Genomic DNA, 13,187 nt, shown 5'->3' with positions numbered 1-13,187 from the left:
TCTCCCATCAATGATTGTCTTGGGAGAAAACAGAGGCTACATCCACTACCAGGGACAGCCCAAACTCTGCCGCAAATATGGGGAGCACGGGCACCTGGTGTACTAATGGCAGAAAGTGCAATCTCTGTGGAGAATTAAACCACCTCTTCAGAGATTGCCCAAAATCCTTTGCCAACAAATTGAAATCCTTAAAAAGGTGGGAAGGCAATGGAGGGCAGACGAGGCAGTTAACGAGCTACTTGAAACAGCTGGGCTGGAAAATTCAAACTTCCCGCCAAAACCTCTGAATGGTGGACAGCAGTCAGGTGAGGCAGAGGAGGGGGAGGGGCCTGCTACACCCCCACCAATGGAGAGTTCTGGAGAGGAGGAGGTGGTGCAGGCAGAAGGCGGCGCTAGTTCAGAATGTGAAGAAGTCCAATCACAGGATGATAGCGAGGATGCCTCCCTCCCAGATGCCCAGCAAACAAAGAGGCTTGCATCAGAATTGTCCACTGATTCTCCTATAGCATATAGTGTCAAACTCAAGGCCCGCGGGCCAAATGTGGCCCGTGAGAGCTTAAAAGGACTGATTGTCTAAAAATAAAATCAAAATAAAGTCAAATACGTGCAGTGACCAAAAGCTACATTTCCCACAATGCATGCTGATTATGTTACGCGCGAACTGGACTGCAATGTTTCTAAATCGATGTGATTTTCCCAACAAGCTGAATTGAGAAATACAAATAATGTTCCCAAAATGTCCAGGAAGAGAAAAATTGATGCAGATGCCCATCTGCATCAATTTTTCTGTTTCAAGAAAGATTGGAAGGCAAATACATGTTTTTGCTTCAAGGAGAAGAAACGGTATGTCTTTTGTGTTGTGAGGCGGTGCCGGTTGTGAAAGAGTACGATCTACGTCCGCATTCTGAGACCAAACACGGAGCTCAGAGCCAACATTAGGCATCAAGAAAAACACCAAACTGCCAAAGAATTAAAAGGCAAACTGCAATCGCAGCAGAATGTGTTCGCTAAAACTGGAAACAATGCGGCAGTAAAAGCTAGCTTTGTTTGATATTTCAAGTTTGGAACAAAGCAAATGTCATAACTTTTCTTTATTCACTTGGATAGTTTGATCATTGATGGATGGAGTTGATTTGGGTTTCATAACCTGACAAATTAAAAGGATTTATGATATAATAACAGAACAACAAGCAAACATGTATTTTTTTTACATCTATGCAAATATATATGTAATATTTGTAACTTGAATAAGTAATAAATTCAGAGTTATTTAACATTTAGGAGTAGTTACATTTATAAGTTACATCTGGCCCTTTGAGGGCAACAATTATGCTGATGTGGCCCTCGGTGAAAATGAATTCGACACCCCTGTCCTATAGTCTCAGAGAAGAGGGGAAGAGCTGGGACTACCTCAGACAGTTCATCTGTGGAGGAGCCCAGAGTCTTCCCCTCCAATTCACCAAATGAGGTCTCTTTTTTAAATGTAGTTCTGCAATCAACCCCTAGAGACTCAAAGTTTAACAAAACCTTGCAACAGAGGCCAACCCCCAGAGTCCGACCGGGGAATAGAGCTCAACACCCTCGCCTGTCACCTGTAGAAGTGAAGGAAGAGCTCCATTCACAAGAAATTACATAACTGCTTTTAAGACATTTTAAGATTTCAAGATTTTAACCTCTTAAATATTTATGGCTTTAACGAAAAAAATGACCGGTATGACCTTTTAGAAGACCTGCAGTCCCACATGCTAGGTAGGGCACCACTAGTTTTAGGGGGTGATTTTAACTGTATTTTAAGCAGGAGTGACAGAAAAAGAGCAGGGGAATTTTTTAAAGTTGACAAAACATCGGTTTTATTACAGGGCATATGCAAGGATTTTAAACTTCAGGACTGTTTTAAAACCATGCATCCCAGAGAGGAGGGCTTCACCTGGTTCAGTGGTGATGGCACCAGAGCCTCTCGTATAGATTACCTTTTTACACGGGACTGCCCACCAACCGATGCTAGATTGACCCCCGTTTTCTTTTCTGATCACCTAATGCTTTCCTGCACCCTATCACTCTCTTCGGGTGTGACTTCCGGAAGTGGTCTGTGGAAACTAAACTGCTCCCTTTTAAAAGAAGATGAAATAGTTAGTCAGTACCGGGAGCAGTACCACGAGTGGAAGACCCTTCAAGACTTTTACGATACACGTGCACACTGGTGGGAAATGGTGAAGGAAAAGACCCAGACTTTCTTTAGACAGGCAGCTAGGAGAAAAAAGAATAGGGAAAACAGACGCATGATGGGACTGCAGAAGCGACTACAGCGCTATTTTAAATTAAACCAACAAGGGATGGATTTTAATGATGAAATTAAACAAGTGAAAACAGAGATGTCGGTTTTAGCAGATATTAAAAGTAAGGGTGCCATTTTAATAAGCAGGGAACGAGAAATAGAGGAAGGAGAGAAGTGCACAAGGTATTTTTTTAAGAAAATTGTGAATAAAGGGGGGGCCATTTTAAAGCTAACAAAAGAGAACGGGTGCACAGTTGATTCAATGGAAGAAATTAAACAAGCTGTTGAAAAATTTTATCGTGAACTGTACGAACAAAAACCTGTTGAAATGGACACCATGACAGAAGTTTTAAATTTCATCGAAAAAACAGTAAAAGACAGTGTGCTTTTAACCCAAGATTTTACAATTTCAGAGTTAAATAAATGTTTTACAAATTTTAAGAAAGGGAAGTCCCCAGGACAAGATGGACTTCCCGTAGAATTTTATTTGACCTTTTGGGATATTTTAGCACCTGACTTGTTTACTGTTTTTATGGAATTTGAGCAACTTGACCGACTTCCTGACAGTTTTAGAGCAGGGATAGTGACTCTTCTTCACAAAAAAAAAGACAAGACTGACTTGAAGAATTGGAGACCGATTACACTTTTAAACTTTGACTGTAAACTTTTTAGTAAACTTTTAGCCTCACGTATGTCCTTGTTTTTAGAAGACCTGATTCACCCGGATCAAGCCTGTGCCATCCCGGGGAGGAAGTTAACCGACAGCCTCGTACTGATCCGAGACACCATCTGTTATGCGAGAGACAGAAACATTCGGCTAGCAGTCCTAAATTTAGACTTTGAGAAAGCCTTTGATCGGGTCTCGCACCAGTACCTTTTCCAGGTACTGCCAAAAATGGGGTTCCCAGAAAGGTTTATAGCTTGGGTGGGTCTGCTGTACCGGGGCATTACCAGCAAATTCCTAGTTAATGGGCATCTGACGAAAGCAGTAAACATCCACTGCAGTGTCCGTCAGGGTTGTCCGTTATCTGCCCTCCTCTACATCATCTGTGTCGAACCACTGGCACAGAGCTTGAGAAGGGACCACCGAATCAATGGGGTGAGAGTCCCGGGGTACTGGGGATTAAATTTGACAGGGAAGGAGGAGGGACATCAAACTGGCCAGACGTGGTAGGGAAAGTCAAGCAAAGACTAGGATACTGAGGACTGACCATTGAAGGAAAGGTTTTAATCATCAAAGCTGTGATTTTACCTTTGCTTTTACTAATGACGCGACCTGGCTCAAAAGCCGTATCAAAAAGGAGGAAGCACACGGTTTGTAAGTTATAAGGAAATCAAATTTATTTAAATAATTCGAACTTAAGCTACGAATTCAACAAAAGTAAAACAATGGGATGTGGCAATTAGTCATCAGTAGTGTAGTGGTGTTATGGAGCATAAATGTGCGGCAAAGGTGTTGTATGGTGCGAAACATAACAAAAGGATAAAGCAAACAATCCCAAAACACAATGCTGTTCTCACAAACCCAGCCAGGAACCAAAAGGGAAGAATTAACAAAATAAGGCGGCTTAAATCCACTCCCACAGACGGCCAGGTGTACGAGCTGCCGCAATCACTGCTGCACACTCCAATCAGCTTCCTGGTCTGAGGGAGGAGACAAAGGCTGTGTTCGAAACTGCCTACTTCTCCTACTATTCCTACTAGTCATACTTTTTTAAGTTCCCGGATGTACACTAGATACATACTAGATTCGCCGAAATGTTGAGTATTCATCATGAGGTTACTTGTCACACTCAAACTACCCAAGATGCAACGTAACGTGACGTCGCCCATCGCCATTTGAACAGTCAAATTCCGTTAACGGGACGAGAGCAGTCAAAACGGCATAACCGGAAGTGCGTTGCTCACTGCGGCTAGCTTCTGTAGCGCCGAATTCATGGGAACAAAATTGTAAATAGCCGGTATTTTGTCAGATTTTCAACACCTTGGGGGTCTAAATGACTACTTTCTCGCCTGAAAATGTTTCAAATGTTGCTAAAGTTATATATTTACAGAGTTTATAGCTTAAGCGAAATCAGCTTTTCAGGCCGGCTGATTTCGGCTCAGGCAGGAGTGAAGTGCACTGTGTGTAAACGCTCTGCATACTGTCAGATCGATGAGTATGCCGTTTTCAAGTATGTAGTAGGCGGTTTCGAACACAGCCAAAGAAAGAGGGAGGAGAGAGACATGCCCAGCACATGTCCCCCTAAAAAGAGGTTCAATATAGGGAACCGAAATATGTTTAAAACCTAGTAGGTACAACACACAACCAGCACTATTAAATGCTCAATGAAAAGTTATCAAAAAAAACAAATCAGAAAAAAAACACTTGCCCCATTAGCAGTTTAAAGTCCAACCACTGCCATCTGCCCCCAGCACACCAAACTCTTGCTCCTCAGCAACAGAGATTTGCCTAGGATTTCTGTGAGCATTTAAGAGGAGAAAGACAAGAGGCAGGAACAGACACCGCAAGCGGAACTGGAAGGGGACATCAACCGATCAAAGTTGTCCTAACACACCAGGTCCCTCGCCAACCCATACTTCTAATGGGCCCGAGAGAGGGCATCCGCCACCACATTCTCTGATCCTTTTATGTATCGGATGTCCAACCCATAAGACTGCAACATCAGAGACCATCGTATCAGTCTCTGGTTTGGACACTGCAAGGAGTTCAAAAAGGTTAGTGTATTGTGATCCGTGTAGACCACCACGGGTGTAGTGCCTGAAACTACATACACGTCAAAATGTTTCAAAGCCCATATCAAAGCTAGTGCCTCCTTTTCGATGATTGAATAATTTAGTTGGTAGGAGTTAAACTTTTTGGGGAAAAAAAACTCACTGGCTTATCAACACCCAGATCATCAGCTTGCAATAGAACAGCACCTGCACCCACGTGACTCGCATCTACCTGCAGTGAAAAAGGGCGGTCAAACCGTGGTGCCTCAAGAACAGGAGCTGTACATAACAAGGCTTTAATGTTCTCAAAAGCCTGTTGACATTCAGGGGTCCATATATACACTGCCTTTGCCTTCAAAAGGTTAGTGAGTGGCGATGCAACAGTGGAAAAATTGCGACAAAAACACCTGTAGTAACCCACTAATCCAAGAAACCGCAACAGTTCCTTTTTCGTGGTTGGTACCGGATAATTTTCAACCGCGCTCACTTTAGCAGCCACAGGACGGACGCACCCCTGACCCACAACTTGGCCAAGATAAGTCACTGTCGCCTTGGCAAACTCAAATGTTGAGAGGTTCACGGTGAGACAGGCCTCAGCCAAGCGACCGAACAGCGCCCTGATGCGCTCGACATGCTGAGGCCAAGAGTCAGAAAACACCACCACGTCATCCAAATAGACAGCGCAACCCTCCAGGTCCCCCAGAACACGAGTCATAAGGCGTTGAAATGTCGCTGGCGCATTTCTCAAGCCAAAAGGCATAACCTTGTAAGAAAACAAACTGTTCGGTGTCACAAATGCAGAAATTTCATGGGCCCGCTGAGTTAAAGGGACCTGCCAGTACCCTTTCAATAGATCAAACTTACTTACAAACTTAGCATGACCAAGCTCATCTACACAATCTTCCATACGAGGAAGTGGGAACGAGTCAGGTCTGGTGACAGCATTAACTTTCCTGAAGTCAGTGCAAAACCTTGGTGTGCCGTCTGCTTTGGGTACCGTGATGCAAGGCGATGCCCAGCTTGAGGAGGATGGCTCAGCTATTCCATTCTCCAACATATACTTAATTTCGGCATCCAGATACCTGCGTTTTTCAGCATTGACACGAAAAAAACGTTGACGAATAGGCTGAACATCTCCCACCTCAATATCGTGTTCAATAAGGAGGGTCTGAGTAGGCGTATCACCAAACAAACATGGAAAAGACCTAATCAACTCTGCCAACTCTGCCCTTTCTAACTCTGGCAGATGTTGCAACAATGCCTCAAGGTTACAGAGAGCCTCAGAGTTTTTCAGCCGCCCATGTTAATGCTTGATCAACAGCTGGTAACCCATCCGCCTCCACCTCACTCACCAACAAAGGTGTAGTGACCGCTGATGCTCTAGTTGCTAAACATGCTGGATGAGAATTCGCCGCGATAACCTGTGCACCATACCCAGGTGATTTTGACGCACGCTCATAATATGGTTTTAACAGGTTCACATGACACAATTGGGTGGTTTTCCTGCGCTCTGGAGTCGAAATCAAATAATTTAAATCAGAAAGCTTCCTTAAAACTGTGTGTGGGCCACTAAATTTTGCTTGAAATGGCGAGCCTATGATGGGCAACAGCGCCAGTACTCAATCACCAGGACTGAAAACCCACCGTTCCGTACGTCTATCATAGAGCTTTTTCATTTTTCCCTGCACATGCTCCATTTTCTCCCTGGCCAGTTCGCCAGCTGCATAAAGTCTACGCCGAAAACCATTCACATAGTCTAACAGGTTCCGGGGAGGGTCCTCCCCCATCCACTGGTCCCTCAAAATGGCTAACGGACCTCGTACAGTATGGCCGAACACCAAGTCATTTGGGCTAAACCCTGTACTCTCTTGAACTACTTCCCCAGCCGCAAGCATTAACCAGGGCAAACCCTCCTCCCAGTCACCTTCCATTTGAATGCAATAAGAACGTAGCAACGACTTCAACGTTTGATGGAAACGTTCTAATGCTCTGTGACTTTGTGCATGATATGCAGATGCTTTGTTATGCTTGATGTTAAGCTGCTTCAACACTTGAGAGAAAAGGTGTGAGGAGAAATTCGAACCCTGGTCACTTTGAATGATTTTTGGAATGCCAAATATAGAGATGAATTGTGACAACGCTCTCACCACCGACCTAGCAGTGATGGTACGCAACAGGTATGCTGCTGGATAGCGAGTGGCTTGGCACATTACAGTGAGAAGATAGATAGTACCGGATTTCGAGCGAGGGAGGGGGCCCAAACAGTCCACGATCACGTGCTCAAAAGGTTGATTGACTGCTGGAATTGGTAATAGAGGAGCAGGTTTTAGAGTCTGATTGGGCTTACTTGTTAGTTGGCATGTGTCCGGCCGAGTGAGGCACCTGGAAAAGAGGTGTCAGCCTCTGACAGTTCCAACTCATACTTACCTGGCAGGGGAGATACCATGATCAAGAAGGTGGTTCACCCAGGACGAGGCTCAGCCATTGCACACCGGCTGTACTGACCCTTGCGAATTCCCCAAATGTGGGAATCTCGACTGCATAATTTCTGGTAGTGGGGGACTGCGTTCGCGCTCTCCCCTGATTTGACTGTATAAAGTAAATATCCCTGGGCAACTCTACCTTGGTTTTTGTCCTGGCGTTGCTGCTTTAACGACACCTTTCCATCTTTAAAACCCATGTTTTGCAAGGTTTGCTGAATGCTGCAGCAGGTCTGCACAGCTGATATGCAGCTGCACAGTTGTCAGGTGAGGTCATACGGTGCAGTCACCCCAGGCAGGTGGGCGTTGCCTTAGTGATGGCAACAACGAGATGAGAATACGGCAGCATTTCTGCACTGGAGATATTAAGCCGTGAGGGTTTGCCTCAACTAAGAATTTTCCCAGTGTGGGTGGGTGTGGCTCTAGAGACGGGGAGAGTGGAAAAACTAAATCAATTTGTGCTCCAAATTCCTTGGTTGTTGAAACAAGAACTGATCAGAAAGATGAAGAAAAGCCGGACTGTTTTAATCTGCAAGCTTTTCAGATTCAGGTTAGCTGCTGGCATGGCACTGCAGACAGTTGAATTTGCTGCACCGTCCGGCCGAGTGAGGCACCTGGAAAAGAGGTGTCAGCCTCTGACAGTTCCAACTCATACTTACCTGGCAGTGGAGATGTAAGTGCTGTTGAAATTATGTTAAAAATAATATTTCACGATTTCATCTTCTTGAATAATTTAGATTGTGTTATTTAAGTAAATTCATATTTGTGTTATAAAATGGTTTAATTTCATGACGTATTTAATTTTGTTTATCGGTGCAGTGGTGTTTTGGCCCGGAACCAATGTTTATTACCTGTGTGTTGCCGCGGCAGATTTAATTTGAAACTTACTGTTAAGCGTGGCTGAAGACATCAAGAACCTCTCCACAGCAAGCGGCTAATGAGGTATTTTTTGTGTGTAAATGAAGCATTTTGTTCTGTTTATAATTCGTGACATTGTTTCTTTGTTGCGAACCATATATGTATGTTTGTACCGGCAGTTCTCACAGCGTGAATTGGAGAATAAATGCCAGTAAGAACCACGATCCGTGTTTGCGTTGTGACGAGAGCTACAGTGAGAACTCACCTGCTCAACACGGGTAGGAGAGATGAAAGAAACACCGTAACACCCCGACGAGCATCCAGCGAATCAGAGAGGCGACACCCATAAACATTGTCGGCGTAGCAACAAGAAGTAACGGAGATTAGACTGTGTCGAAAGTGCAACTTTACAAGGTAAAGCCAGCAAGTGCTCTGCCAATCTTCAAGCTAAAGTGGTGTGAGAAGTGGCTCAACGTTAAAGCTGCAATCAAGGACTCAGGTCTATCACCTTACAAACTACTCGCATGTTTGGGATGAATCTGATGTGAAAATGTTTATTAGTGATGATTGTCAAAAGGGTTAAAGTTAGAAAGTTATATCATTCAAGTTAAGATTAAGAATTGTGTATTTTGAGTTGTATCACAAGAGTTAAAGGGACATTACAAGTTTAAACTAAAAGTTTGAAAATCTATGTTTATGGAAGATAATCAAGTTTAAAGGGATCTGCTTCCGTGAAACTTTATATTACCTGATGCATTAGTGGCATAATACATTTTTTTTATATATTCCCTCTAAGGTTTATATTTAGACATTTGTGTTTGAATATATTTCCAAATATTTTCACTTTTTCTATTTGAAGCAAGCTATAAGTTTGATAACTTGCTAATGCTAAAACAGTTATTTGATACCATTTGTATTTAGAAATTAAGTCAAGCAGACTCATGGTTTGCATACAGTGATTAAGAATCTTTGGAGCTATTAACATTTAAGCTTACCATACCTTGCATTAATACATAGTCCCATAGAAATCCAAGTCAATACATCATACACATCACACAGTCATTCAAGCTATCTCAAAATGTCTGACACAAGAACAGAGTTCTGCTATAAAAATACAAGATCACCTGCTGAACCTGAAGCCACAACAAGTGAATCAGCAGAAGTAGAAGGGCCACGAAGAAGTGAAAGAGTTCGAACCCTGACAGAAAAGGGAAGAGAGCTTGAAGAAGAAAGGCTAAAGACCTTACAACGTCGATTTAAAATCACCTATGAGAAGTGGAGGTATCATGCAAGAGTAGGCAAGGAAATATTGTCTGACACAGCCTCAGAAGATGACATAAAGGAGCTCATTGAAGGTATTGAAGCTACATGTTCTGAAGTTAAGGCTATCTATGAAGAGTTACGTAGAGTGCAAATTCCTGAATCAGACGTGCGACGAAGAGTCGACACATGTGTATCACTCTCAGATCACATTATTCTACGGGCACGTAGACAACTGTCAGGACATCCAGAGGAGGAAGAGGAAGAACCTTGGCCTGATTTAGGATCAATCCTAAATTCCACAAGTTCTCTATCAAGGTCTCATCAATCAAAGCATAGTTCTGTCAGATCCAGTATCCTCTCAGCCAAAAGAAACGAGGCTGTGGCTGAAGCTGCAGCTGCTCAAGAAGTTCTGGCAGTGTTGGATGAACAAGAAAAGGAAACAACAGAACTACAAAGACTAGAGGCTGAAGATAAACAACGACTGGCGCAGTTTGAATCTGAGAAGCTAGCCAGACAACAAGCAATTCAAGAAAGGCACAGAAAGCTTGATCGCCTTGAAGAAGTAAAGAAACTAAATGCTGCAAGAGCTCGAGCAAAGGTTTATGATCAAGCTGGAAACCACGAAACACTTAACCTACTAAATGATGTTGAATCAGCAGTAGGATTTCCAGTTTCTGTTCCTAAAGATCCATCATTCATTCTTCAATCTCAGCCAGTCATACCCCAAGCCCTTCATGCTTCAAGTCCACTTTTCATTCCGCAATCTCAGCCAGTCATAACCCAAGCCTTACATGCCTCAACCCCCCCATTTGTTCCCCAGTTCCCACCAAACACAAGTCAAGTTCACTCCTCAACCCTGCAGCCCACATCACAGGTTCCAGTGACTCAACCAAACATTGCACAGGAACGGAATAGCTCAGATTTTGCTTGGGTCAGTGCACTAGCGGAAGCTATCAGTGCCAGTCGTCTCCCAACACCAGAGCCTGCAGTATTTACTGGAGATCCTTTGAAGTTTAATGATTGGCGACTGTCATTTGTAACATTAATCAACAGAAAAAACATTCCGAAGAACGAACAATTGTACTACCTAAGGCAGTATCTAGGTGGCACTGCAAAGAAGGCTGTAGAAGGATTTTTCCTACTAGGCACAGAGGCAGCATACGATTCAGCCTGGCAACTGTTGGAAAAACGCTTTGGAGACCCATTCATAGTAGGGAAGTCCTTCAGAGATAAGTTACATGGATGGCCAAAAATAAACCCCAAAGATGGTTGTGAGTTAAGAGAATTTGCAGACTTCCTTCAGAGTTGCGTAGCTGCAATGCCCCACATCAAAACTTTGGAAATCCTTAATGACTGCAACGAAAGTCAAAAAATTCTATTGAAACTGCCTGACTGGTTGGTGTCTAGTTGGAACCGCAAAGTGATGGAAAGCAGACTAGCAAATGCTAGATACCCATCGTTTAAGGAGTTGGTTGACTTCCTGTCAAAGGAAGCGGATCTCGCTTGTGATCCCATCTCATCCATTCAAGCAGTCAAGAGAATAGAAGGTGAAAGACAAAGGCAATACCGTGGTCAAACTATTCAAGCAAAGACACTGTCCACAAACGCAGCACAACACAACATTCCATCGTGTGACTTCTGCAAAAGAACAGGACACGTCCTTGCCAACTGTAGAAAGTTCTGTGAAAAGACAGTTCAAGATCGTGTCAAGTTTGTGCAGACAGAAAAGCTTTGCTTTGGGTGCTTGAAGACAGGTCATCTCTCAAGAAGGTGTGACAACAGAAGTACATGTGAAAGCTGTCAGAAAAAAACATCCAACATGTCTACATGTTGACAAGTTTTCAGAATGTCAAACATTCGTATCTCCAAAGGGAGACAAAAACTTAAAGGACAAAGCAGTCACCAAAGAACCAGTTTCGACAGGAACTACTAATAGAGTCATGCAAGAAGGACTAAGCACACAGACATCCTCAATCGTGCCAGTCTGGGTCTCATCCATAAAGCAGCCTGATCAAGAAATTCTGGTCTATGCCCTACTAGACACGCAGAGCGATACAACTTTCATCTTGGATGAAGTGGCTCGCGACCTCGAAACAAAGAAGGAGAATGTTTGTTTGCGGCTGTCTACAATGTCGAATCGGTCAACAGACATACCTTGTCAGAAATTGACAAATTTACAGGTTAGAGGATATAACCTAGACAAAAGAATTCCATTGCCATCACTTTTCACAAGAGAGTTCATTCCAGCGGACAGGGCGCATATACCAACTTCCCAGACAGCTCAAAAGTGGCCTCACCTAGAACAACTAGTCGACAAGATCCCACCACCATTAGATTGTGAAGTAGGCCTTCTAATTGGTTATAACTGTCAGCAAGCCCTCCTTCCAAGGGAGATCCTGTCTGGTGAAGAAAATTATCCCTATGCTCAGCGCACGGATCTTGGCTGGAGCATCATTAGTTGCTTTAGTACAGCAAGCAATTACAGTGATGCAATAGGAACAAGTCACAGAGTCATGGTGCATCAAGTGACACCTATCATGCAACCTTCATTAACATTAAGAAGAGAAGTGCACTTTGCATGTAAAACTCATGTCAAGGAAGTCAATCCAACAGACTTTCTTTGGCAGCAGCATCTTCCACCTCAAGAGGAGATGGTGGGAGAAATCGAAACAACTGACCCTGAGCTTCGCAAATCTTATGTTCAGGCAGTAAAGACGAAAGAAGAAAGATCAGTGGTGAATTGTCTCACTAAATTCTCTGACTGGTCTAGAGCAGTGAAGGCTGTCGCTAGGCTCAAGAGATTTGTCAGAGAGTTTAAAGGCTTTCAGCCAAGAACAAATGAAGCAACCAATCTTGAAGAACGAAAAGAAGCAGAAATCTTTATTATCAGGTTGGTGCAAGAAGAAGCTTTTGCTGAAGATATACAAAAATTGAAGCTCCAGAAAGAATACCCTCTGAGCAGACACAACAAGTTACATCAGTTGAATGCTTTCTTAGATGAAAACAACATTCTCAGGGTGGGAGGACGCCTATCCAAAGCAGCTTTACACCACGATGTGAGACACCCCGCAATACTTCCAAAGAAATCTCATGTGTCATCCTTGCTTGTCAAGCATCATCACGAGCGGGTCTTTCACCAAGGAAGAGGCATGACAACGAACGAGTTGCGTGCAAATGGTTTATGGATCATAGGATGTGGAAACATGGTCTCTTCACCCATTTTCAGATGTGTAAAATGGAGGAGAGTACAGTTTCTGGCCAATGAATTTTGGCAAAGATGGAAACGGAAATATCTGCTAAATCTCCAACAAAGACAGAAATGGCAAAGAAAATCACGAAACTCACAAGTAAATGACGTAGTGATCCTACGAGATGAGAACTCACCAAGAAACCAATGGAAGCTTGGCAAGGTTGTGGAAGTTCAGCCCAGCACAGATGGCATGGTGAGAAAGCTGAAGCTACTTGTCAGTGACACTACATTTGAGAAAGGAAAACTACATACCAGAGCTACTCACCTTGAAAGGCCCATCCACAAAGTAGTCACCTTAATAGAGGCTGACTAAGTCTTCACATTCATACAGACTCATTCACTCATT

At 43.4% G+C, this 13,187-nt stretch overlaps 1 non-coding gene across 1 annotated transcript; it reads left to right on the top strand.

Annotated features, from left to right (window-relative positions):
• The first annotated feature begins 7,409 nt into the window (after window positions 1-7,409).
• On the top strand, window positions 7,410-7,573 carry LOC142402455 (U1 spliceosomal RNA). The gene has a single exon (XR_012773367.1). It is a non-coding gene; the product is annotated as a U1 spliceosomal RNA (small nuclear RNA).
• Window positions 7,574-13,187: the final 5,614 nt, after the last annotated feature.

The sequence above is a fragment of the Odontesthes bonariensis genome, chromosome 2, assembly GCF_027942865.1.
Source record: "Odontesthes bonariensis isolate fOdoBon6 chromosome 2, fOdoBon6.hap1, whole genome shotgun sequence".
NCBI lineage: Eukaryota > Metazoa > Chordata > Actinopteri > Atheriniformes > Atherinopsidae > Odontesthes > Odontesthes bonariensis.
This window is presented reverse-complemented; position numbering and strand designations above follow the sequence as displayed.